The sequence below is a fragment of the Saccopteryx leptura genome, chromosome 12, assembly GCF_036850995.1.
Source record: "Saccopteryx leptura isolate mSacLep1 chromosome 12, mSacLep1_pri_phased_curated, whole genome shotgun sequence".
NCBI classification, from domain to species: domain Eukaryota; kingdom Metazoa; phylum Chordata; class Mammalia; order Chiroptera; family Emballonuridae; genus Saccopteryx; species Saccopteryx leptura.
In genome coordinates this window covers 29,895,699-29,922,056 of record NC_089514.1, presented here as the reverse complement: position 1 = coordinate 29,922,056, position 26,358 = coordinate 29,895,699, and the positions used below count along the sequence as shown (strand labels likewise).

At 41.4% G+C, this 26,358-nt stretch overlaps 1 long non-coding RNA gene and 1 other non-coding gene across 2 annotated transcripts in view; one reads left to right on the top strand and one right to left on the bottom strand.

Annotated features, from left to right (window-relative positions):
- The window catches only part of LOC136383914 (uncharacterized), a 91,481-nt gene that overhangs the window by 6,044 nt on the left and 59,079 nt on the right, over window positions 1-26,358 (top strand). The window lies entirely within an intron of this gene.
- Window positions 9,340-9,415, bottom strand: TRNAA-AGC (transfer RNA alanine (anticodon AGC)). Its single transcript has one exon. It is a non-coding gene; the product is annotated as a tRNA-Ala (tRNA).

Genomic DNA, 26,358 nt, shown 5'->3' with positions numbered 1-26,358 from the left:
ACCCATTGTCCTTATAAGTCAGGAAGCTTCTACATTCTTTTCCCTACCCTCCCCAAGGAAAGGACAGGACAGAAAGCCTGACCTTTCTTCCTAAAATATCAATATTAATTTTCCAACTTTTTGGTACCTTACCACAATAGAATTGTACATCTGAAACTTATATAATGTTATTAACTAATGGCACCCCAATACATTTAATTAAAAAAAAAATTCCTCTTTTGAAAAAATAAAAATCTATTTCTCAAGATTCACCATCAGATGGTTCTTACCTTGGGAAAACTCTAAGCTGGAAAACAAACAGTGAACAAATAAAGGACTCAGAATTCAGTTTTCTATAACTGATCCGACATCAAAAGGGCTACTTGACCATGTAGGAGGAAAGAAATTTCTTTCTTTTTTTTTTTTTTTCTGAAGCTGGAAACGGGGAGAGACAGTCAGACAGACTCCCGCATGCGCCCGACCGGGATCCACCCGGCACGCCCACCAGGGGGCGACGCTCTGCCCCTCTGGGGCGTCGCTCTGCCCCGACCAGAGCCACTCTAGTGCCTGGGGCAGAGGCCAAGGAGCCATCCCCAGTGCCTGGGCTATCCTTTGCTCCAATGGAGCCTTGGCTGCGGGAGGGGAAGAGAGAGACAGAGAGGAAGGAGGGGGGCCGTGGAGAAGCAAATGGGCGCTTCTCCTATGTGCCCTGGCCGGGAATCGAACCCGGGTCCCCCGCAGGCCAGGCCGATGCTCTACCGCTGAGCCAACCGGCCAGGGCCAAGAAATTTCTTATAATGAACTGAAGATGTTTTCCTGAATCTGGGATGGTCCCCTGCCAAACACTAGAACTGACATATTTTCTCTGTTAAAGCATAGTTGACAATGCATTTTTGGAGGCATTTTGGGGGAAATAACAACTTATTACTGTATTTCCCCACTTCCAGTATTGTTCATTCCTCACAGTATGTAGATGAAGACACTGAGTTTCGGGAAACTGGGGGTCCCTTTACTCCTTGATGGAGGGATGTTGTTGGTCAAATAAGTTTGTAAATATGATATATATGTTTGCTTGCTTACAGTTCGCATTGGGTATGGGGGACAGGCTGTAAGCAGGTAGGGTCCTTATAGCCTAAGGCAGCCTTTCCTGTCCTTTTAATACTAAGATCTTTTCAAAACTAAGCTTCTCCCCACACCCTTGACTGTTGCCTGATGTGGGGTGGTGCACTTTCATGAGGAATCCCATTATGCCTGAGATAAGTGACTTTGTATTAGAGACTTCCTTGTCTGTATATTGGATTAAAGATTTTGATTTCTACACTATAAAATGGGGCAGAGGAGCCCATGCTAGAGGAGAGCAGAGAAAGGCCACATGGAGGAGAGGAGAAGCAGCCAAGATGGCAGAATGATGAAGGAGAAGCCAGTTTGTGCAGAGTTTGTGCAGAGAGAAGGAGATGGGGAACAGAGGTGAATAAGGCTGGTGAGGTACAAACCTTTGATTCTAGGAAACTCGGATAAATCAGTGGCTTTGGGAGCCCTGAATGGAAAGGGAAGTGTTTTCCCTTTCTTGTGTGTATTTCTTGCCTGCAAGGTGCAAGCTAGGATTAAAGCTAATGACCCACCAGTTTTTGGCTCTGTTGTTCATTACCGTCTGTCTGAATCAAATGCGAACCAGCATGGGCCAGGTGGCTGTGATGGTGGTCGCGGCTACTGGCTTTACAGATGTGCTTCATGACGACATTGTTGCTGGCCTCTTTACTACCCAGTGGCCCCTGTGGTGTTTCCTTTTTGGTCTGTTTCATTGTCTTTGTACCCTCCACAAGTCCCTCTTTATCTCTAATTGTCCCAGTCTTCCCAGTCTCTCCGGCTCAGTTCAAATGGCTCTGTGGACATTTTACCCCTCCTTTCTGTACCTCTCATGGCATTGTTAGAACCATTTAGTATAAGCCTCATATCTTTTAATAGCTAGATTGGCAACTCTAAGAAGGCTGGGATGTAGTCTGTATCTTTGCATTTCCTACCATGGCCAGGACAAGGCCTTGGACCTATGATATAATCATAAATGTTGGTTGTCTGAATAGTTATCTGACCCAAACTGTTCAGAACAGTCTTGCCCCTATAGGAAGTATCTCCTAACTATGTGGCCCTGGAGATACAAAATGAACCAGAACTGCAGTAGGTTGGGCAAAGCTGCCTCCAGGCAGTGACCTTGCTTAGTTCTGAGCAGCTTCCACCTACCAGCTGCCTCACCCCACCCCACCCATGCCCTTGTTAGCTTCCTTTTCTTAAAGATGGGAAATGGCTGATATAGGCTTTCATCCACTGTTTGAGCTTTACATTTTATTTACAACGAGTGAGGTTCTAGCTACAGGAAAAGATAAGATTAACTCACTTTTTGAATGAATGTATTTACTAAGTACTGATTATGGGCCAGCACTGCCTTGAGACTGAGCCATCAGGAAGCTTAGAATAAAGGGCATACAAGCAGAAAGGTAACATGAGATCTGTTTCCGTATTGGATTAAAACTATTCTTTTCAGGGTTGTGTGTTCTTTAAACCTGAACTCTAAGCAGGCCTGGATCTGTACTCTTGGCTCAGCTAGGAAAAAGGCTTGAGGCATACACAGAACAGGCCAGAGTTCAAGAACTGCCAAGAACCTAGAAAAAGATACTGGTAATATTCCAAGGAAGATTTCCTAGAATTATGGAGTTATTTTTTGATGGACAAGTGTAAAAGTTTTGTTTAAATATAAATTAATGGTGGAGGAAAGGCGGAAACCTCAGTGACAGCTACAACTGGCCAGTGCTGGCAACACCCATACCTGAACGCCTGAGGCAGCAGCAGAGGGAGTGGTGGGCTTGCAGACAGACCACCTACAGGACACAGAGGCCACACCCATTGGACTCCAGTGGCCACATCCTTCTTATATACAGACAAAATGGGGAGACAGAAATGCAACCCAAATGAATCAAGAGAAATCACCAGGAAAAAACTTGAATGAGTCAGATATAACCAAATTACCAGATACAGAGTTTAAAATAATGATTGCTAGGATGTTCAAAGATCCTAGAACAATAGATGGTCATAACAAACAACTAAATAAAGAGATAGCAAGTATAAAAAAGGACATTGAAATAATAAAAAAGAATCAGTCAGAAATGACAAATACAATATCAGAAATGAACACCACAATGGAAGGAATTAAAAGCAGGATGGATGAAGCTGAAGATCGAATCAGTGAGTTAGAGGACAAGAGAAACAAAGTCACGGAAGCAGAGCAGCAAAAGGAAAAGAGAATTCAAAAGTCTAAGGAAACTCTAAGAGAGCTCTGTGACAACATGAAGAGAAATAACAACTGCATGACAGGGGTTCCTGAAGAAGAAGACAAAGAACAAGGGATAGAGACTTTGTTCAATCAAATAATAGCTGTAAACTTCCCTAAATTGATGCAGGGAAAAGTCATACAAGTTCAAGAAGCACTGAAAATTCCATTAAAGAGAAACCTAAAGAAATCTACACCAAGACACATCATAACTAAAATACTAAAGCTAAAAGATAAAGAGAAAATATTAAGAGCTGCTAGAGAAAAAAAGGCTATCAACCTACAAAGGAGCCCCCATAAAGATGACATCCAACTTCTCAACAGAAACACTTGAGTCCAGAAGGGAATGGCAAGAAATATTTAAAGTAATACAGAACAAGAACCTACACCAAGACTACTTTATCCAGCAAGGATATCATTTAAAATTGAAGGAGAAATAAAAAGCTTCCCAGACAAAAAAACAAAAACAAAAAACAACTCAAGAAATTCATTACAACCAAACCAATGCTGCAAGAAATGTTAAGGGGCCTGTTGTAAACAGATCAAAGGGGGAAAGAATATAGCAAAAAAGGAATACAGCTTTAAAGAATAAAATGGCAATAAACAACTACATATCAATAACCTTAAATGTAAATGGATTAAATGATCCAATCAAAAGACATAGGGTAGCTGCATGGATAAGAAAACAGGACCCATACATATGCTGTCTACAAGAGACACACCTTAAAACAAAAGATGCACACAGACTGAAGGTAAAAGGATGGAAAAAATATTTCACGCAAATGGAAATGAAAAAAAAAGCTGGGGTAGCAATACTTATATCAGACAAAATGGACTTTAAAACAAAGGCTATAGTAAGAGATAAAGAAGGCCACTACATAATAAAGGGAACAATCCAATAGGAGGATATAACCATTATAAATATCTACGCACCTAATATAGGAGCACCTAAATATATAAAGCAAACTTTGATGGATTTAAAGGGCGAGATCAACAGCAATACTATAATAGCAGGGAATTTCAATACCCCACTAACATCACTAGATAGATCCTCAAGAAAGAAAATTAACAAAGAAATAGCAGACTTAAAGACACACTAGATTAACTTGATTTAATAGATATCTTCAGAATCTTTCACCCTAAAGCAGCAGAATATACATTCTTTTCAAGTGCTCATGGTACATTCTCTAGGATAGACCACATGTTAGGGCACAAAAGCAGTCTCAACAAATTTAAGAAGATTGAAATCATATCAAGCATTTTCTCTGATCACAATGGCATGAAATTAGAAATCAACCACAACAGGAAAACTGAAAAATGCTCAAACACTTGGAAACTAAATGGCATGTTATTAAATAACGAATGGGTTAACAATGAGATCAAAGAAGAAATAAAAAAATTCCTAGAAACAAATGATAATGAGTATACAACAACTCAAAATTTATGGGACACAGCAAAAGCAGTACTGAGAGGGAAGTTCATAGCATTACAAGCACACCTTAAGAAGCTAGAAAAAGCTCAAATAAACATACCTGCATTTAAAAGAACTAGAAAAAGAACAGCAAGTAAAGCCCAGAGGTAGTAGAAGGAAGGAAATAATAAAGGTCAGAGCAGAAATAAATGACATAGAGGCTAAAGAAACAATACAGAGGATCAATGAAACAAGGAGCTGGTTCTTTGAAAAAGTAAACAAGATTGATGAACCTTTAACTAGACTCACCAGGAAAAAAAGAGAGAGGACTCAAATAAATAAAATTAGAAATGAGAGTGGAGAAATAACAACTGATACAACAGAAATACAAAGGATTGTAAGGAAATACTATGAAAAACTGTATGCCAAAAAATTAGACATCCTAGATGAAATGGACAAATCCCTTGAAACATATAATATTTTAAAAATCAATTGGGAAGAATCAGAAAAACCTAAACAGACCAATTATAACAAATGAGATCAAAACAGTTATCAAAAAACTCCCAACAAACAAAAGCCCAGGGTCCAATGGCTTCACAAGTGAATTCTACCAAATAATCAAAGAAGAACTAACTCCTATCCTTCTCAAGCTATCTCAAAAAATCAAGAGCAAGGAAGACTTCCAAGCTCCTTTTATGAGGCGAGCATAATTCTGATTCAAAACTAGGCAAAGACAACACAAAGAAAGAAAATTATAGGCCAATATCCCTGATGAATTTAGATGCTAAAATCCTCAACAAACTATTAGCCAACTGGATCCAGCAATATATGAAAAAAATTATACACCATGATCAAGTGAGATTTATTTTGGGGAGGCAAGGCTGGTACAATGAATATGTTTGTACATATCAGGCTGGTACAAATCAATCAATGTGATTCATCACATAAACAAAAAGAAGAAGAAAAACCACATAATAATTTTAATAGATGCAGAAAAAGCACTCGATAAAATCCAGCACCCATTCATAATCAAAACTCTCAGCAACGTGGGAATACAGGGAACATACCTCAACATGATAAAGGTCATCTATGACAAACCCACAACTGACATCATACTCAATGGGCAAAAATTAAAAGCAATTCCCTTAAGATCAGGAACAAGGCAGGGGTGCCCCCTTTCACCACTCTTATTCAACATTGTCTTGGAAGTATTAGCCACAGCAACCGGACAAGAAGAAGAAATAAAAGGCATCCAAATTGGAAAAGAAGAAGTAAAACTATCATTATTTGCAGATGATATGATATAAAACCCTAACGTCTCAGTCAAAAAACCACTCGACCTGATAAATGAATTCAGCAAGGTGACAGGGAATAAAATTAATACACAGAAATCAGAGGCATTTTTATACACCAACAATGAACAGTCAGAAAGAGAAATTAAGGAACAATCCCCTTAAATATTGCAACCAAAAAAATGAAGTACCTAGGAGTAAATTTAACCAAGGAGATTAAAGACTTGTACTCGGAAAATTGTAAAACATTGATAAAAGAAATCGAGGAAGATACAAACAAGTGGAAGCATATACCATGCTCATGGTTAGGAAGAATAAACATTATTAAAATGTCTATATTACCCAGAGCAATTTATAAATTCAATGCAATACCAATTAAAATACCAATGACATACTTCAAAGATATAGAACACATATTCCAAAATTTTATATGGAACCATAAAAGAACATGAATAGCCTCAGCAATCTTGAAAAGGAAGAATAAAGTGGGAGGTATCACACTTCCTGATATCAAGTTATACTACAAGGTCAATGTACTCAAAACAGCTTGGTACTGGTATAAGAACAAGCATATAGATCAATGGAACAGAACAGAGAACCCAGAAATAAACCCCCACTTTTATGGACAACTGATATTTGACAAAGGAGGTAAGAGCATACAATGGAGTAAAGACAGCCTCTTTAACAAATGGTATTGGGAAAATTGGACAGCTACCTGCAAAAAATGAAACTAGGCCACCAACTTATACCATTCACAAAAATATATTCAAAATGGATAAAAGACTTAAATGTAAGCCGTGAAACCATAAGCATCTTAGAAGAAAACATAGGCAGTAAGCTCTCCAACATCTCTCACAGTAATATATTTGCTGATTTATCTCCACGGGCAAGTGAAATAAAAGACAGGATAAACAAATGGGACTATATCAAACTAAAAAGCTTTAGCACAGCTAAAGACAATAAGAACAGAATAATAAGACAAACCATACAATGGGAGAACATATTCGACAATACGTCTGATAAGGTGTTAATAAACAAAATTTATAAAGAACTTGTAAAACTCAACATCAGGAAGATAAACAATCCAATCAAAAAATGGGCAAAAGAAATGAATAAACATTTCTCCAAAGAGGACATACAGATGGCCAATAGGCATATGAAAAAATGCTCAACATCACCAATCATTAGAGAAATGCAAATTACAACCACAATGAGATATCACCTCACACAAGTCAGAATGGCACTCATCAACAAAACAACACAGAGTTAAGTGCTGGCGAGGATTTGGAGAAAAGGGAACCCTCCTGCACTGTTGGTGGGAATGCAGACTGGTGCAGTCACTGTGGAGAACAGTATGGAGATTCCTCAAAAAATTAAAAATTGAACTGCCTTTTGACCCAGCTATCCCACTTTTAGGACCCCAAGAACACCATAGCACTGTTTCAAAAGGAGAAATGCACCCCCATGTTTATGGCAGCATTGTTCACAATAGCGAAGATCTGGAAACAGCCCAAGTGTCTATCAATGGACAAGTGGATTAAAAAGTAGTGGTACATATACACAATGGAATACTATAGGGTCATGAAAAAGAAGGAAATCTTACCTTTTGTGACAACATGGAAGGACATGGTAACTATTATGTTGTGAAATAAGCCAGGCAGAAAAAGAAAAATATCATACAACCTCACTCATTTGAGGAATCCAATGAACAATGTGAAATAAGAAACAGAATTGAGACAGAAAAGAGATGAAAGGGACCAGAGGAAAAGAGGACAGAGGGAAAGGGAATGATGGGACAGGATAAACCTGAAGGGAAGGGGGGAGGGTGTTTTAGCTAAAAGGCTTGGGAACTTCTAGTGAACTTGAATAGCATATCCTACAAATGGCAAAGACAGCAAATGAAGATTATGTGACTTTTAGAACTTCTCACTTTTATACATCAAAAACGGTCTAGGCCCTGGCCAGGTAGCTCAGTTGACTAGAGCATCATCGCAATATACCAAGCTTGTATAACTGGGGTTTGATCCCTAGTCAGCGCACATACAAAAATCAACCCATGGGCCTGTCCAGGCGGTGGCGCAGAGGATAGAGCATTGGATTGGGATGCAGAGGACCCAGGTTCGAGACCCGAGGTCGCCAGCTTGAGTGCAGGCTCATCTGTCTTGAGCAAAAAGCTCACCAGCTTGGACTAAAGGTCACTGGCTCCAGCAAGGGATTACTCAGTCTGCTGAAGGTCTGCGGTCAAGGCATATATGAGAAAGCAATCAATGAACAACTAAGGTGTCGCAACGAAAAACTGATGATTGATGCTTCTCATCTCTCTCCATTCCTGTCTGTCTATCCCTCTCTCTGACTTCTCTCTGTCCCTGTAAAAAAAAAAAAAAAAAAGAATTCATGAGTGTATAAATGAAGTGGGACAATAAATTGATGCTTCTATCTCCCTTCCTTTCTCTCTAAAATTAACTGAAAGAAGGTCTAGAAACTGATGTCTTATAGTTATTTCCTAGTAAAATGACCTTATTTCTTGAATATCTTTGAATAAAAACTATAGGCAAAGACTATTATGTTTTTAAATGGCTATACAGTACTTTTCTGTGCTTTTATTCAGTATGCTAATAAGAAATAATTATCTTTGATTTTATAGTTATTACTACCAAGAAGGTATTTTTCTCCTCCAGGAGTTTGCAAGAACATACTTTGAGAACAAAAGATGCCAGTGGCCCTGAAGTTCAAGACCAGGGCTCAATACCCGACTGTCAGCACAACCTTTCACACATATGGTGCTTGTGTTCCAAGAGCAGAAACTCAATCAATGCAGAGCCCACTGCCCTGATCTAAATGTAACTGAAACCTAATGAAGGCATCCATTTGCCTGTCATTTTAAACTATGCCTATTCTAGGATTTGATAGAACATTATGCATATTAAAGAACAATGCGAAAAGCTGGCGCGTTACATAATCACTGTTGTTCAAATCAAACAAATGTAATCTCTCTGTCTAAATTGTTTTTTTTTTTTTTTTTTTTTTTTCATTTTTCTGAAGCTGGAAACAGGGAGAGACAGTCAGACAGACTCCCGCATGCGCCCGACCGGGATCCACCCGGCACGCCCACCAGGGGCGGTGCTCTGCCCCCCAGGGGGCGATGCTCTGCCCATCCTGGGCGTCGCCATATTGCGACCAGAGCCACTCTAGCGCCTGAGGCAGAGGCCACAGAGCCATGCCCAGCGCCCGGGCCATCTTTGCTCCAATGGAGCCTTGGCTGCGGGAGGGGAAGAGAGAGACAGAGAGGAAAGCGCGGTGGAGGGGTGGAGAAGCAAATGGGTGCTTCTCCTATGTGCCCTGGCCGGGAATCGAACCCGGGTCCTCCGCACGCTAGGCGGACGCTCTACCGCTGAGCCAACCGGCCAGGGCTCTCTGTCTAAATTGTAAGAGTACATGTTGAATTTAAAATTATAAGTAGGCATTCTCATCATAAGCTGTTGGATCTGGAAGGCTCAGCACGTCTGTGTCCAGTGTGTTAGCTCAGTGTCATTTCACCTGCGCTCCAGTGATCTTCCAGTTGACACCCCTGTGCGTCCCTTTGCCAAGGATGGCTTCTTGCCCTTCTTCATGGGTAATTTGACTTGTTTCAGAATGCTGGCACCCACGCCCAGCATCTCAGCCTATCCCTCTCCTTTACTATTTCTCCTGTCCAGTTATTACATGTTTTCACATTCCAACAGGGCACCAAGTCCAGTTTCACCGTCTGTCATGAGAAGTTGCAGGTGGTGTGGAAAATCCTTACGTGTATATAGCATTTTATTAAAGTGTACATTTGTTAGAGTTGTGCAGCTAGAGAGATGGTCTGAATTCAAAGTCAGTCCCGCCGCCAAAACACAGCCTGCATCCCCCTAGAAGGAAGTCTGTCTCAAACAGTGGCAGCTTCAGGCCCCACGCTGCCCGACTGGGCTGTGAGCTTGCTCTGGGGAGCAAAGTGGTTTGGAATGCTCCCAGACTGCCCGAGCTGCTGTCGGTGGCTGCGAGGTGCTTGTATGCTGACTTTACATCTTTATTTCGGAATGCATCTGGCTGCCCGCTTCGGCATCTGAGCCACCCACCCCTTCCTGCGCCCAGCGAGTGCTCCCAGTAGATTCCGAACTCAAGGTATGTGCTCTCTCTTCACAATCTCATCAGTACATCCGCAAAGCACTGCAGCCTGATCGGAAGTGCTGCAAAGGCAGACATTTTCCAGTCTCCACGCTGCCTCTCCTGCCAGAGTCTGAGACTCTCCTCTTCCTTCCTGGTTTCACTAAGACTCTGCCTCTTTGGCAGAGTAACGTACCTTTGAATCACCCGAGCTCATGCCTTTCAATCAATAACCAAAGACCTACCTGAGTGCCGCCCCCCATTGTCAGCAAGCTCACACCAATATTATAGGTGTAAAATTTTACAGATAAAAAAAAGTCCGATTCTTAGCTGATGTTTAATGAGAGGCTTAGAAGAGGGTAAACGGGAAAGTATCTCTGGAAATGTTTTGGCTAACAAAGGGGTTTTGAACCAGGAGCGGCTTTTGTTAGTGGTGCTCAGAAAAAGATGGGGACAGAGGAATTGGCATGGACAGAAGGCCGAGAGAGCTGACAGGAAAGTGACAGAGGCTTCTGCAGTGGCAGGAATACTGGAAAGATGAGAGAAGGTAATTGAAAGGGACCGAGGGCCTAAGAACCGAAGCCTGAGGAAGCCTGTGAATAGAGATCCAAGAGCTGAGAAAACGGGGAGTAGGTGGTAGAAGTCAACAGCCATAGCTACACATTCAGAACGATATTTGTAGCAAATACAGGTAACTATCTACTGGATTCCATTTTCCCCTCCTTCCAGACTAATGAAATGCTCGTTCGTTTAGGGCAGAGATAACATCATGTGAAAAATCCTCGCCTGCCTTGATTCCCTTTCAGCTAAGGGTGTGATGTCACACCAACCAAAGAGATGTTAGGTAAATATACCCTCCTTCCAGTCAACAGCCTCCAGAAGAAAAAAATGTTGCTCTTCGGCTTGCTCCTTCTCCTTCCTGCCTTGTGAGGGTGTTGCTGCTGCAGAGGTCCCAGTCATCTTACAACCGCCGGCAAGGAAATCACGTGACTAAGGACAGTAGGAGCCGAGTTGGAAGGTCCATGGTTTCTGATGGAAAAGCCTTGAGCAGCTGTACTTCCTTGTTTTTTTGAAGCAGAGTGCTTTTTTTTTAAAGATACGTTTAGATTTAAGCATTTTTAAAAATTGATTGGTTATGGAGAGAGAGGAAGAGGGAGAGAGAGAGAGAGAAGTATCTGTTTGTTGTGCCACTTATGTATGCATTCATTGGTTGATTCTTGTATGTGCCATGACCCGGGATCAAACCCACAAACTTGGCATACGGGGACAACGCTCTAACCAAATGAGCTACCCAGTCAGGGCACAGAGTACATTTCTAACAGATAGAGTATACGGTACATTTAAAAAGAGACCCACCCAGCCCTGGCTGGGTAGCTCAGTTGGTTAGAGTGTTGTCCCCATACAGCAACATTGTGGGGTTTGATCCTCAGCCAGGGCACATACAAGAATCAACCAATGAATGTATAAATAAGTGGAACAACAAACGGATGTTTCTCTCCTTCCCTTTCTCTTATTAAAATAAATTTTATTTTATTTTATTTTTTTTATTTTCTCTGTTTCTTCTTTTTTTTTTAATAATTTTATTTTTAATGGGGCGACATCAATAAATCAGGATACATATATTCAAAGATAACAACTCCAGATTATCTTGTCATTCACTTATGTTGCATACCCATCACCCAAAGTCAGATTGTCCTCTGTCACCTTCTATCTAGTTTTCTTTGTGCCCCTCCCTCTCCCCCTAAAATAAATTTTTTAAAAAAGAGAGACCACCAGATGAAAAGAAAAAATACATTCCTTTTGAAGACACATCTATAACAAAATAAAACCAATTAGACCTCTCTAATGCTGACATGTTGAGAGAGGGATAGCCAATTAAATTTCCAGTGAACAAAGAATGGTAAATGTAACTTAATTGTACATTACTCACATTATTCATGTAAAATGAGTAAGACAATATGGATATTATTTCTATCTCAAGTTCTTTGTTGATGTTTCAGTAAACTTAAGAACAAAGGTGTTTTCTAAGTGTACATACAACCTTAGTCTGCCAAAGTTTCCTGTCTTTTCTGTGTAAGGTTTAAGTAGTGCTTCCTGGGGTATTCTTGAGGGACCTAAGTCTGTATGGGGAAGAATTACTGTGTCATAATCCTTTAGGACTTTAAGCCCAGGGATCTACACATCCCAGAAATCATAGTCTAATAGGCACTGGTTCTCTTTTTCTTGCAGCAATTGGAGTTTGGGTGTAACCTCTCAGTAACGAAGTCATTAGCTGGATAAGAAACAAACACCTCCAACTTGCTATTCACCCCAAGGGTTCCTTGAATTCTTTGTTGCGCTTGAATTTCTTTGTATAACCTAATGATATACACCCTAGATGAGTTATGGAGAATTAATTACAGACTCCTGAGAATCTAAGAACGGGATGGCAGCCCAGTAGTTCTGATCCCTGAATCATACGATTTCATCAGTCATCCTACCTTAGGTAAACATAGCATTAATTTTGATAATGTGACAAGTGTGAACATAGGACACATTTCTAAGTGACTTACTTTAGGAGATTTGAGTATGTATCTGTCAACACTAATATACTAATATATATAGTAAAAAGAATTTTCCTCTAAAATTTGGACAACATATTGAAAAAGTGATGTTTCTGTCTTTGAAAAAAAAAGCAAATATATTTAAAGTATATGCATAATGTATAAGTGGATAAAATTAATATAGCAGTTCTTTTAAGATATCTATTTTAAGGTTATTTTAGTTTCACATTCAGAAATGTATTAGGTCAACTTAAGTACCGTTTGTTACATAAGAAGTACCAACACCTTTGTTACTCGGCTTGGAAGAAAGAACATGGATCAAATGTCAGTTATACCTTAAATAAAATAAGTATTTCCTTCCATTATAATATATATAGTTGAAATTTAAGAAAGAAAATGGGCCAGATGGGGAGATGACGTGTTCCAAATGGCAGTGTAGTTCCAAGGAGACCTTTTGGTTTTTTTATTCCAAGAGTTGGCTCAATACTTTATTATGCAGAAAGTGTGTTTGATCAGGCAAGACCTTCAAATGTGAGCTCCTCTGTGGTCAGGGGAATGCTAATGCCTGTCTGACAGCTTGTCACAGACATTGGAGTTCTTCCTAGCATCCCTGGCCAGTTTTCCTCCTCTTTGGCGGTTGATGTGGTGCTGACTGCCAGCAGGCACCAGAGCCACTGTCTGGGGGGGACCCATTTCCAGCAAGCCTTCTTGTACTGTCATCTCTGTGTTGCATCTCTATTCCAGGCCCTTCTAGAATTTATAGCCCTATGATTTTGATTTGCATTTGTGTGTTACATTGCTTTACCTGACTTGTCTTCTCCTTTGTGAATCTATGTCTGATCCCTCTAGGACATGAGAATGCCTGGAGGGTCTGATTCTCTTTGACACAAAGGAGCTCACCAGAGGCCATGCCTTTGATTTAGTTTATAGCTCTTTATGACAGTGTTTCTGTCTCAAACTCTTTGGCAGACTAGCAAATGACCTGAATTACTGAGTCAGAAAGAGAAGAAATGGAATGGGAAGAATTGAGACCCAAGATAAGCCACAATACCTGTCCCCTGAAGAGGGGGAGGGTGGAGGGTGCCAGACAGGAATCCTTTGTCTCTTAGGTGTTACCATCTATTAGGAACCACTACCCAGAGCTGGTCGGCAACTAACATCAACCGCTTGTATTATTAGTTTTACCTTAAGGTAAAAGTATCTTGTATGCAAATGGTAAAGATGCTTATAATGACATTTGATGCCTAAACAACATTGTCAGGTGGTAATAACACAGTAGCATAGTGACAGGAAAGCACTTCACAAATGTCCCATCTCAAGCGTGTTCCAGTAGGTTCATGCCCAAGTGCAGGGACGGGTAGCTTTCACTTCTACGCTGCCATCCTCCTTGGGGTATCTAGGCTCAAATCTCAGAGAGCTGGTTATTCTGGTCTTTTAAAAGGGCAGTTGTAGCCTGACCTGTGGTGGCGCAGTGGATAAAATGTTGACCTGGAAATGCTGAGGTCGCCGGTTTGAAACCCTGGGCTTGCCTGGTCAAGGCACATATGGGAGTTGATGCTTCCAGCTCCTCCCCCCCTTCTCTCTCTCTGTCTCTCTCCTCTCTCTCTCTCTCTCTGTCTCTCCCTCTCCTCTCTAAAATGAATAAATAAATAATAATTAAAAAAAAATAAAAGGGCAGTTGTACATAGAATAGTTCCAGTAGGGCTGAGGGATGTCTTGGGACATGATGGGCAGGCATCACCCCTTCAGGGCCTATAGGCATAGTACAGTCTGCTGTGCATGGGAAGGAGGGCGGGCACTGTTGTTTCTCAGCACATGTATGTGTGTTGGGCACTAGAGTGGTGAGTGTGTTGAGAGTCATGTGTTGCAGGCATGACAGCTGGTGCAGTGAAGAGTGTATATACAAGTGAACACTGGGAGGGGCACATACAACAGCTGAGGGCTGTAGCCAACCAAGGGTTAAGCAGGTGTTATGGTTGTGCCAGGAAGTCCATCAAAATGGAAAGTAGGGAGTGGAACCTCAGGCCTTGGGTCTTGGTTAAATCCTAATCACTGCTCGCTGTGCTTCTGTTGTTGACAACACATAGGAATAAAGGGGGCCGAAAATGAGACATGAGGATGAATAAGATGAGTGAGAAGAGTGTGGAGTCAAGACTGTGTGGCTTGTGTCATCCCAACAGTCTTATATAGGCAGATCATGTGGATGGGAGGCCAAGGACATGCAAACATGTAAGATGGTGCATACGTGGGTCAAGGACACCGGAGTGACCGGTGCTACAGGGGTGTTAGCTTTTACTCTTTGGAATGTTTATTCTCCCCACCTCACCCCACTCTAGAGTATGAGCTCCTCACGCTGCTCATTTCCTGCAGCTCCTGGAATAACCTGGCACATAGCAGGTGAGCATTAAGTATTTGTTGAACGTGTGATTAAACTGGCTGGTACTTCTCACTCATTATTGGAATAGGTGAAAAGCCAGCCAGTCTAGAAAACTATTTTTTAAAAATTTTTTTAAAGATCTTATTTATTGACTTTACAGAGAAGGGGCAGATAGCAAGAAATATCAACTCATATTTGCTTCAGTTTAGTTGTTCATTGCTTGCTTGTTGCTTGTCGTAAAAGGCTTGACCAAACAAACCTGGGGTTTTGAACCAGTGACCTCAGTGTTCCAGGTCAACATCTAAGCACTGTGCTACCACAGGCCAGCCTACAAAACCCATTCTTGATTTAGAAGAAATAAGAAGCTAGGCATTCCAGTAACAGCAGAGAACCTGTTACATTTTTTTCTCTTCTCTTCCTTTCCCTGTCCCCAACACAACCCCACTCCCCTGACCTGCAGAAGATCTGTTCTGTTCATGTTGATTCCTAACACCAGTGCTCAACATGACTCCCCCTCCCACTCCGCCTCAACTCTGTTATACCACATGGTGAAGCGTCACTCTGCTCCTCCCTGCAGGGAGCTCAGTGCCGCTGAGTGTACTGGCAACTGAGAGCAATTCTTCCCAGTGCAGATGAAGCCTAGATTGGAAGTGGAGACGTGGGCTAGAGGTGGATGAGGCCTTCCTGGAGGACACATTCTTACTGACTTGCATCCATTATTAAACCACAAACCAATGCCTTGACTTGGTGCACAGCTGCATTCAGCATAGCTTCAGAATGACTTCTGCAGTAACGCTCAGTTTTTCCCCCCCCTGGGCAGATGTAGTTTTGCACACCATCTGGATCTGTAGGATTCATTACTGTACTTATGCAGGTCTCCTTTATTCAACTCATAACGAGGAACCTTAACTGCTAGCTCACGCCCTCTTTGAAATTAGGCAGAGATAAATAACTCACTATAGACAGCTTTATCCGAAAAAAGAACTAGTGAATATGGAGAATACACGGTATATATGCCTGTGTATTCCTGAGGTCTGTTAGGTAATATGGAACTCTTTCAAAATGTGGAAAGAGTTTAATAACATCACAATCAAGATTCCATTAAGGCCCTAGCTGGTTTTCTCAGCCCATAGAGCAGGGGTCCCCAAACTTTTTACACAGGGGGCCAGTTCACTGTCCCTCAGACCGTTGGAGGGCCGGACTATAAAAAAAAAACTATGAACAAATCCCTATGCACACTGCACATATCTTATTTTAAAGTAAAAAAACAAAACGGGAACAAATACAATATTTAAAATAAAGAACAAGTAAATTTAAATCAACAAACTGACCAGTATTTCAGTGGGAACTATGCTCCTCTCACTGACCACCAATGAAAGAGGTGTCCCTTCCGGAAGTGCGGCGGGCCGGATAAATGGCCTCAGGGGGCCGCATGTGGCCCGCGGGCCGTAGTTTGGGGTCCCCTGCCATAGAGCTTTAGCCCGGTGTATAGATGTTCCTGGTCAGGGCACACAAGACAAGCAACAATCTGCTTCTCTTCCCTCCCTCTCTCCCTTCTCTCCCTCTTCCCCTCTGGCATCCAGTGGCTTGACTGGTTCAAACATTGTCCCAGGGTTCTGAGGATGGCTTGGGCACATCAGCCTCAGGCGCTAAAATAGCTTGATTGACTTGAGCATCGGCCCCAGGCCCCAGATGGGGCTGCTGGGTGGATCCCAGTCAGGGTGCATGTGGAAGTCTATCTCACTATCTTCCCTCCTCTCACTTAAAAATAAGGTGGAGGAAATATACCACTCCCAGGGGGAGTTTGGAGATGGTGCTAGAAACAGAGGGCAGGAGCAGTGACTGGATCGGATTTGTCCAGTTCTGATTTGTAAAAGACTCTCTGGCATGTGACTAGCCGTCTTCCACTCGACTTTGTGTTGGTGGACGGTATTCAGAGCAATACAGAAATGGAAAATTCAGAGATGAATGGACCAGAGAAACAAAAGATACATTTGGATGTTGCTTTTTAGACCTTTTCAGTGATCTTTTTTGCTTTATGTGGTCCCATCCCACTTGCTCTGGAGCTTGGCTGAGGATTTGCCCCTAATTACAAGATTCAGGATGTTGAAGCTGCTGTTTACGCCTAAACAACTACTCAGAATACCACTGTAATTGTATGTCCTCCTTCCTGAGTTCTTCAAAAATAAGAGCATGACTTGTATGTTTGGAACAGGTTAAAAATGTGCTGAGTGCTGAAAGAAAAAATAATGAAAAGAGCTAAAAAACTTGCTAGTATTTCATTATAGTTCTTTGTTTTAAGATGATCTTTATTGCAGTAGTCATAACATTCTATAATGTTTTAAGCCTTGTCTTGCATTCTTTTCCCCCTGGAAATCTGATGTATGCTTGATGATTATAATTATACCCCATTTGAAGGTAAAAAAAAAAAATAAAAGAAGTAACTTGTCTTACTTTCTGTCTTCTCTTTGTGTCCACAGTCTCTGTGGACCTTTCCTGTCACTGTGTGTTTCATCACCTCTTCCATGTGGGTAGAAGATTGACCTCTCTTTAGAGCTCTTGTCCCATCTATCCCCCTGGACATTGTCCACAGATGTTCCACAAGTATCTTGAAATGAGTATTTGAAAACTAAAGTCATCCTCTTCACCCCGATCTTGACCTTCACTTGTCCTGGCAGATGACTCCCCTCCCCGACCAGTCACCTAAACCAGAGCCCTGCTCTTCAATCCTTCACCTCCGTGCTTTCTCTTTCGTATCTTCTGTTTTCTCCTCCTCTCCCTGCCACTGCTTAGTTCAGCTCTTTGTCATCTATTCCACGGACGGCTGACATTCTGTTCTGCTTGTCCTTCCTGCTTCCATCCTGCACTAATCCAGCACATAGCTGCCAAAGCAGGCCCTTTGAATCACACCTCTTAAACTGTTTGTTTCTAATAAAAATTCTTAAACTGCTCTCTGTGGCCTATAGAATAATATTCAAATTATTAAGTATGGCATATGTGACCTAGCCCATGCCCACTTCTATATTAGAATCCTCTAATATACCCTTCACTCGTATATATAATTCACCAAGGGAGCATATATGCCTTGGCTGGCATAGTCTGAAGCAACAAGAAACCCATATGATTCCATTTATATAATTTCCTGAAATGACACCATGATAGATATGGAGAATAGGTTAGTGGTGGCCAGGTTGAGTTGGGAGTGAAGGTGAGAGGAAAGTGGGTGTGGCTATCACATGGCATCATGAAGGATCATTCTGGTGATGAGAATGCTCTATTGCATCAACATGAATATCCTGGCTGTGATACTGGGCTATACAGTTTTGATACAGTTTTGCAAGTTGTTACCACCAAAGGGAAATGGGTGAAGGGTGCATGGGGCCTCTCTCTTGCTCTCTGTATTATTTCTTATAACTGCATATGAGTCTACATTTGCCTCAAAATAAAAAACAGTAAAGAAAAATATAACTGACCAAATATTATAATAAACATATGTTTATTTCTGTAGATATTTCCAGAATTATTGAAGACTGAATCTCAGCACCATTCTTTTTTCCTAAGAGCACCAGCATTATTTAGGCACTTGAGTTCTGTAGTCTTAACCTTTCAGGCTTCAACTTCTCTTCTATGTAGTAAGTGGGACTATTACTTTATAGCAAAACTTTCAGCTGATGTTCTGGGGCACGCTGGTATGTATGCCAACTGTAGAGAAGGAAAAATAATTTTTTCTTTACTCTACTAGGTTCTTGGCTGAGACCCCTGTGTAATAAAAGACAGATTAATAGAAGAAAACATCATTTTAATTGTATCTAATTAATTCAGTTAATTAACTTTAAATATTGAATTAATCATATTAATTAATTATGGGAGCCCCACAAAGATACGAGACTCAAAAGGCAGCCAGAAGACTGAGGCTTATACACCACCCTGAGCGAAGGTCTGGGGCTTCAAAGAGGGAAGGCCATTCATGGGAAGGTAAGAAGAAGACATATTGGGTATACAGAGTGCCCATAGATAAGTCTCTCGGGAAAACTGACCTCTGATAATAGCTTTCTACCTCTACAGACCTACATTCTAATGTAAGTTGCACTTATAAAAGGGTAACTTCTACTCTGTTTTCAGAGTTTCTACTGTGTCTGCATTTTCTCAAAATAATCAGCTCAATATATGCCAAAGAGGCATGTTTCGAGGTGGCACAGGCTGCTACCTTCAGATATATTCCAAGGATGTCAAGCTATTGACCGGAGGCCCTGGACCTCTCATTTTTGGCTTTGGGCAGCCTCACCTGAGTACCCCAGTGACAGCAACAATCATTTCATGTGTGGGTCACGAGAAACGTCATATGTGAAAAGCCAGCATAGGGTTTGGACTGCAGGAATGCATGAAAAAGCATGTTACTTACTGTTTTGTAAGTAATATCTTGTATCGTATGTGGTTAGATTTTCCATGCATCTGTCACTTTATGTACTTTACCTTAATCTCACGTAAACCTCACAACGATTTTATGAGCTGAATAGTATTATCCACAAAGAAACACAGCTTACTATCTCATAGTTCGTGATTGGTTAATCCGGGTGTTTTTATGGCAGAGCCCAAGTTCTTAACATGGAGTAATTTCATGTTACTTGAGGAACCCCACATTCAGCAAAATCTAGTATGATGAGTGAATGAGAAGCAGTCTCTATACACACAGGAGAGTCTAAAGGCTGTGGTTCTCAGCAGGAAAATGCAGCGAGTGCCCTGCAACTCCTCTCCTGAGCTCAGCAGAGAGCAGAGCAGATGTGGGAGACACGGAATCCACCAGCAATGGCGTGTTTGACAATAAGGAACACAGAGAGATGGTTTCTGGACCTGAATAGGAAGAGACATTGACTAGACATTGTGAAGAATCTTCATGTACTGCGTGGACAATATACAAATACAAACAATTTTCTAAAGAATAAACCTACTCATTATGACCAGAAGGAGCATTCTTATTTTAAGCATACTTGAAACAAAGTGGTCAACTTATGATGAGAAATTACTTCAGCTGAGCTGTTTTTTATGCAGTACATTTCCAGCAGTTTGAAAGTGTTCACTGTCTGAAATGCCAGTCATACACCTATGTGTCATTCCATGGTCACCCACGGGGCCTGGTTTGGGTGATCAGGCGATAGGGTTATAACTGGAGCAGAGGGCCCAGGATAAAAGGATCTGTAGGTGCCATCTAGTGGAGGAGCCCTGCTCCCCACTGCTGCCTGCCCATGTGGCTTACCAGTATCGCTTCTGCAGCCAACGTCAGCACTGTGGAGTAGGACCCCATTACCTCTCCAGGAAATCAAACGATCAGCGTCACTGTGGAAGGCAGACAACTAAGTGGGAGACTGTCCCAAAGAGGGTCCCCAAGGACACTCCGCGTAGCATGTAGACAAGGAGGATGAAGCACTTCATAAGTTAACTCGATTATTTTTAAGTTGTAGCTAGCTACCGGAGTACATCCTCAGGGGATGTTAAATGAAAAGCATAGCTCTCCACGCCATCTTAAATGTGATGACCTCCGTGCAGACCCAGACAACCAACACCCGAGTAAAGGCAGCTGCCCAGAGGCCCAAATTGACACGGGTGGTCTTGTACCTCATCTTCCAACTTGTAAGTTGAAATGGTTGGATGAGAGCCAAGTACCTGCAAAGCCAGTTAAGAAGGTCTGGGGTGCAATCAGTAAAAGCACTGAGCTTCAAGGGAAGGAAGGAAAGGAGAGAGGGAGGGAGGGAGGGAAAGAAGGAAGAAAAGGAAAGAAAGAGAGAGAGAGAGAGAGAGAGAGAGAGAAAGAAAGAAAGAGAAAGAAAAGAAAAAAAAGAAAGAGAGTGTGCAGCTCAGGATACGTCAAACACCCATAAGGGCTTCATTTCTATTTGCAAATAAATATGGTGCAAATACCTATGAGAAGTAACACTTTAGATCAGTGGTAGTCAACCTGGTCCCTACCGCCCACTAGTGGGCATTCTAGCTTTCATGGTGGGCAGTAGCGGAGCAACCAAAGTATAAATAAAAAGATAGATTTAAATATAGTAAGTTGTTTTATAAAGATTTATTCTGCCAAACTTAGCGAAAATCCAACATAAAGTACTTGGTAAGTAATTATTATTATATGCTTTAACTTGCTGTAACTCTGCTTTACAAATTTTATAAAGTTACTTCCCTACTCTATAAATCACCATTACTGTGGAACCGGTGGGCAGTTAGAAAATTTTACTACTAACAGAGATACAAAAGTAGGCGGTAGGTATAAAAAGGTTGACTGCCCCTGCTCTAGATACTATTGGTAAAGAGTCTTTGTTATAAAGTAACATTTCACATACTTTAGGGAAGATGCTCAAGTAGCCTCAGCGCTGAGACACCCGAGGAAGGCAGGTGGGTGCTGTTTGCAGCCTCACACCAGACGGCAGCGAGCAGAGGGGAGGACAGAGCTCAGGATGGTTGGGGCTCAAGGGTCCCTTCCCTGTCTCCTGGCACAGACGGAGTTCTCTTTTTGGGTCAGATGGGACCAGGGAGATGTGAGTGAGCACTTTCTAAATACTTAGAGCAGTTACCGTTTCTTTCCAATCCCTTTCAGTAATCCTCGGTGCCAATGCAGACTAACTGGCAGTTTTCGAAGACATGACAAAGAATATTCTAGCTAAGTTAGTAGACAATAGACCAGAAGGAGATGGGGAGCCCTGCACAGCCTTAAAGTGATAATAGCTAATTAAATATAGACATCAACTTAATGATGAAGACTTTTTTGAATTATCATGCAATGTGAGCAATTTCCGTATAATTATGGTTGCTTTGGGTGGGGAGTGACTAAGTCAGCAGGCGGCTGGTTTCCTTGTAGGTGGAAAGCAGATTGCTGTGCAGATGTTTCACTAGCTGTCAATGGCTGGATCTTAAGTAGACAAATTCCTTTCCTTTTTACTGAATTCAGTGCAGCCCACCTCAAACCAACAAATCCTTTCTGAGCACCTGCTATATGCAAAGCAATCTGGTAGGCTTGAGAAAAGAATGAAAAATAAATCTCGGAGATGATGTCAGAGTAATGGCGGGGTAGGAAGCGATACCGATAAATCTCCCCCAAAACTCAACAAGATCTTCAACCAGAAACAGAAAAACCTATACTTGGAGCTTCCAGATGCTTCGCAATACACCCAAAGGTATGATTGAGTGAAAAATTGGCTAAATATATAACCAAACCCCGAAGGAAATAGGGAGTAAGAAATGCTCCGCCTTCCTCACTAACCTAAACAGGGCGGCTTTCTCTGGTAACTGTGAATATAGAAACTGAGGCGGGCAAAGGGGGTGAATAGATCCAGGCCGCGGCACAAACGGCTGAACCAAGCTGTGGCATGGAGATCCAAGCCGAGGAAAATCTGATCCTGTGGCAACCCGGGCAATACAAGCTAACACTCGCGCCAAACCCAAACAAAGAAAGACAAGCGGGGCGGCCATTTTACCCGGTCTCCTGGTTGGTGCGCAGTTAGTGGGCGAGAATTTCTTCCTAGGCCCCGAGAGTGGGTGCCCGTGTTGCCCCACGGAGAGGCAGGGTCAGAGGCCTTTCTGTGGGCCGAGGGAAGAGTCTCTGGGCAGCCCCAGCGCCCTGGGAAAGCCACGCACGGGAGGGAGTGAGAGCTAATTCCAACGGTGGAAATTTTCCGTGCTGGAGAGTGTTTCACTCAGAGGGAAACGCGGCGCGCAGATAAGGAGTGAGCGATTCCTCCGAGTGCCTCGGCAGTGCGCGCCCATGTTATCGCACAGAGGGGCAGAGTCAGGGGCCTTTGTGTGGGCCAAAGCAGAATCTCGGGCCGCCCCAGCGCCTTGCAAAAGCCGCGCACGGGGACGGAGCGAGACTCAATTCCAACGCTGCAACTTTTCCCTGCGGTTGGGGGTTTCACTCAGAGCGTGAGACTGCTGGCCGGATATCCTGGTCGCAGCCAGTGAGTGAGAGTTTCCTCCAAGCGCCCCGGAAGTGGGCGCCCGCTTGTGTTACCGGACAGAGTGGCAGAGCCAGAGGTCTTTGAGTGGGCGGAAAGCCCGCCTGATTATGCTAGCAGCTCTGACTGACTGAGCCTTACCCAGAGCCCTGTGCTGAGTGGAAATAGAGTGGGGAGTTGCCAGCTCTTTGAGCCTCTTACTATCCAGGCAGAGGCAGCAGCAACCCCATAGCTGGATTATCAGGCTACTAATTGAGGAAGGAAAGACTAGGAGAAAGGCTCCAGGAACATGGACTCTCTCACTGTCGGAGCCTATAAATGTTAATGAGCTTCGACTGCCAATGAGACTAAAGCACAACACATGACATTGCCATAGAGACTTATCAACTGCAAACCTCCACCTGAGCGTGCCAAAGGGGCAAAACCCGGGGTACAGAGTCACCGACCAGGAAGAGGGAGAGAAAAGAAAAAGCAAGAAGATAACCTCTCAAAATCAAGAATAATCTGCAGACTTTATAACCTATCCCATTTTATTATATTTGTTCGTTTGTTTCTCTTATTCATTCTTGATACTTTTTTTTCCTCCTCCAATTTGGCCGATTAACTCTCTACCGGTCTTACTCTCTCCTCTCCTTGAACTACACTACCCATAAGTGTTACATCTCCCATTATCTTTTCTCTTCTCTTCCTTTCTCTCTATGAGGGTTGCATTCCAAAACCCTTAACTCTCTCTCTCTCTCTCCTTTCTTTTTTCTTCTTTTAGTGGTTCCCTCTTTTTTTTCCTCTCTCTCTCTTTCTTCTCTCCCTCTATATTAGTTTCTTCCTTTCTCCTTTACATCTCCTCTCATTCAAACCTCAATAACAAACAAATTATCTTATCTGGGACTCAAACTTATGTTTGTGGCATTTTGGGGGGTTTTTACTTCACCTTTTTAACTCACTAGCAGTGCTCCCATCCCTGGCTCTCCATATTATCTAGTTCTTGTTCCACTAAATACAATAGTAATTTTTTAATTTGTCCCCCCATTTTTCCGTTTTCCTCTTAATCCTCTCATCATAACTCTTAGACAACCAACACCTAAAAGCAAATCATTTTATTCTTGACCCAAATTTTTTCCTTATTTGCTTTTTGTGGGTCCATACGCTCTTTTTTTTTCTTTTTTCTTTTTTTTTCTTTTTTTCTTTTTTTTTTTTTTTGCCCCTTTATTACCTTTCCCCAATTCAGGCCCTCCATCACAGGCATTGTTTGTTATAATTCACAGTCCACCACAAGATTTTCTCAAGAAAGAGGGGAGAGGAGAGGAGAGGAAAAAAGGAGGGGGGGAATAATTTCCTTTTTTTAAAAAATTTTTATTTTATTTTATTTTTCTTTATTTCATTATTAGTTTTTTTTTAAAAAAACAACTCTTTTCGATTTTTTATTTTTTTATTATTTTTTTTAAACTTTTTATTCTTTATTAAATCTCATTAATACTATCAACAAAACCACCCTCAGATGCCATTAAGGAAAAGAAAATCTAATATCATGGATACAAAAGAAAGAAAAATCTATGGAGAAAAAATTTAATATATTGGAAACCTTGGAGCTAAATGACAGAGAATTCAAGATAGAAATCCTAAAAGTCCTCCGAGATATACAAGAAAACACAGAAAGGCAATTTAGGGAGCTCAGAAAACAACTCAATGAACACAAAGAATATATGTCCAAGGAAATTGAAACTATAAAAACAAATCAAACAGAGATGAAAAACTCAATTCACGAGCTGAAAAACGAAGTAACAAGCTTAGCTAATAGAACAGGTCAGATAGAAGAGAGGATTAGTGAAATAGAAGACAAGCAACTTGAGGCACAACAGAGAGAAGAAGAAAGAGACTCAAAAATTAAAAAAAATGAGATAGCCCTACAAGAATTATCTGACTCCATCAAAAAGAATAACATAAGAATAATAGGTATATCAGAGGGAGAAGAGAGAGAAAATGGAATGGAGAACATACTCAAACAAATAATAGATGAGAACTTCCCAAGCCTGTGGAAAGAACTAAAGCCTCAAGTTCAAGAAGCAAACAGAACTCCAAGTTTTCTTAACCCCAACAAACCTACTCCAAGGCATATCATAATGAAATTGACACAAACCAACAGCAAAGAAAAAATTCTCAAGGCAGCCAGGGAAAAGAAGAATACAACATATAAAGGAAGGCCCATTAGATTATCATCAGATTTCTTAGCAGAAACTCTACAAGCTAGAAGAGAGTGGACCCCAATATTTAAAGTCCTGAAAGAGAGGAACTTTCAACCACGAATACTATACCCATCAAAGCTATCCTTCAAATATGAAGGAGAAATAAAAACATTCACAGATACAGAAAAGATGAGGGAATTTATCATCAGAAAACCCCCACTCCAGGAATTACTAAAGGGGGTTCTCCAATCAGATACAAAGAACAAAAAAAAAAACAGAGCCACAAGTAAAAGCTCCAAGAAGAACACAATAAAACCAAATTTAAACTGTGACAACAACAAAAAGAAAGAGGGGGAGAAGATGGAGATTAACAGTAGCAAAGGACGATGGAGTGCAAAAGTACTCACAAAATAGTTCGCTACAATGAACAGGGTAGGGACCCTTTTCATTACTCAAAGGTAACCACCATTGAAAAAACCACCACAGAAGCACATGAGATAAAAAAGATAGCAACAAAGGAAAGATGTATGAAATAAACCAAATAAAAATAAAAGATAGAAAAACGAAAGAGAAGGATCAAACAAGACACAAAACTAACAGAAAGCAAGATATAAAATGGCAATAGGGAACTCACAAGTATCAATAATTACACTAAATGTAAATGGATTAAACTCACCAATAAAAAGGCACAGAGTAGCAGAATGGATTAAAAAAGAAAATCCAACTGTATGCTGCCTACAGGAAACTCATCTAAGTAACAAGGATAAAAACAAATTCAAAGTGAAAGGCTGGAAAACAATACTCCAAGCAAATAACATCCAAAAAAAAGCAGGTGTAGCAATACTAATATCGGATAATGCTGACTACAAGACAGGAAAAGTACTCAGAGACAAAAATGGCCATTTCATAATGGCTAAGGGGACACTGAATCAAGAAGACATAACAATTCTTAATATATATGCACCAAACCAAGGAGCACCAAAATATATAAGACAGCTACTTATTGATCTTAAAACAAAAACTGACAAAAATACAATCATACTTGGAGACCTCAATACACTGCTGACGGCTCTAGATCGGTCATCCAAACAGAGAATCAACAAAGACATAGTGGCCTTAAACAAAACACTAGAGCACCTGGATATGATAGACATCTACAGGACATTTCTTCCCAAAGTGACTG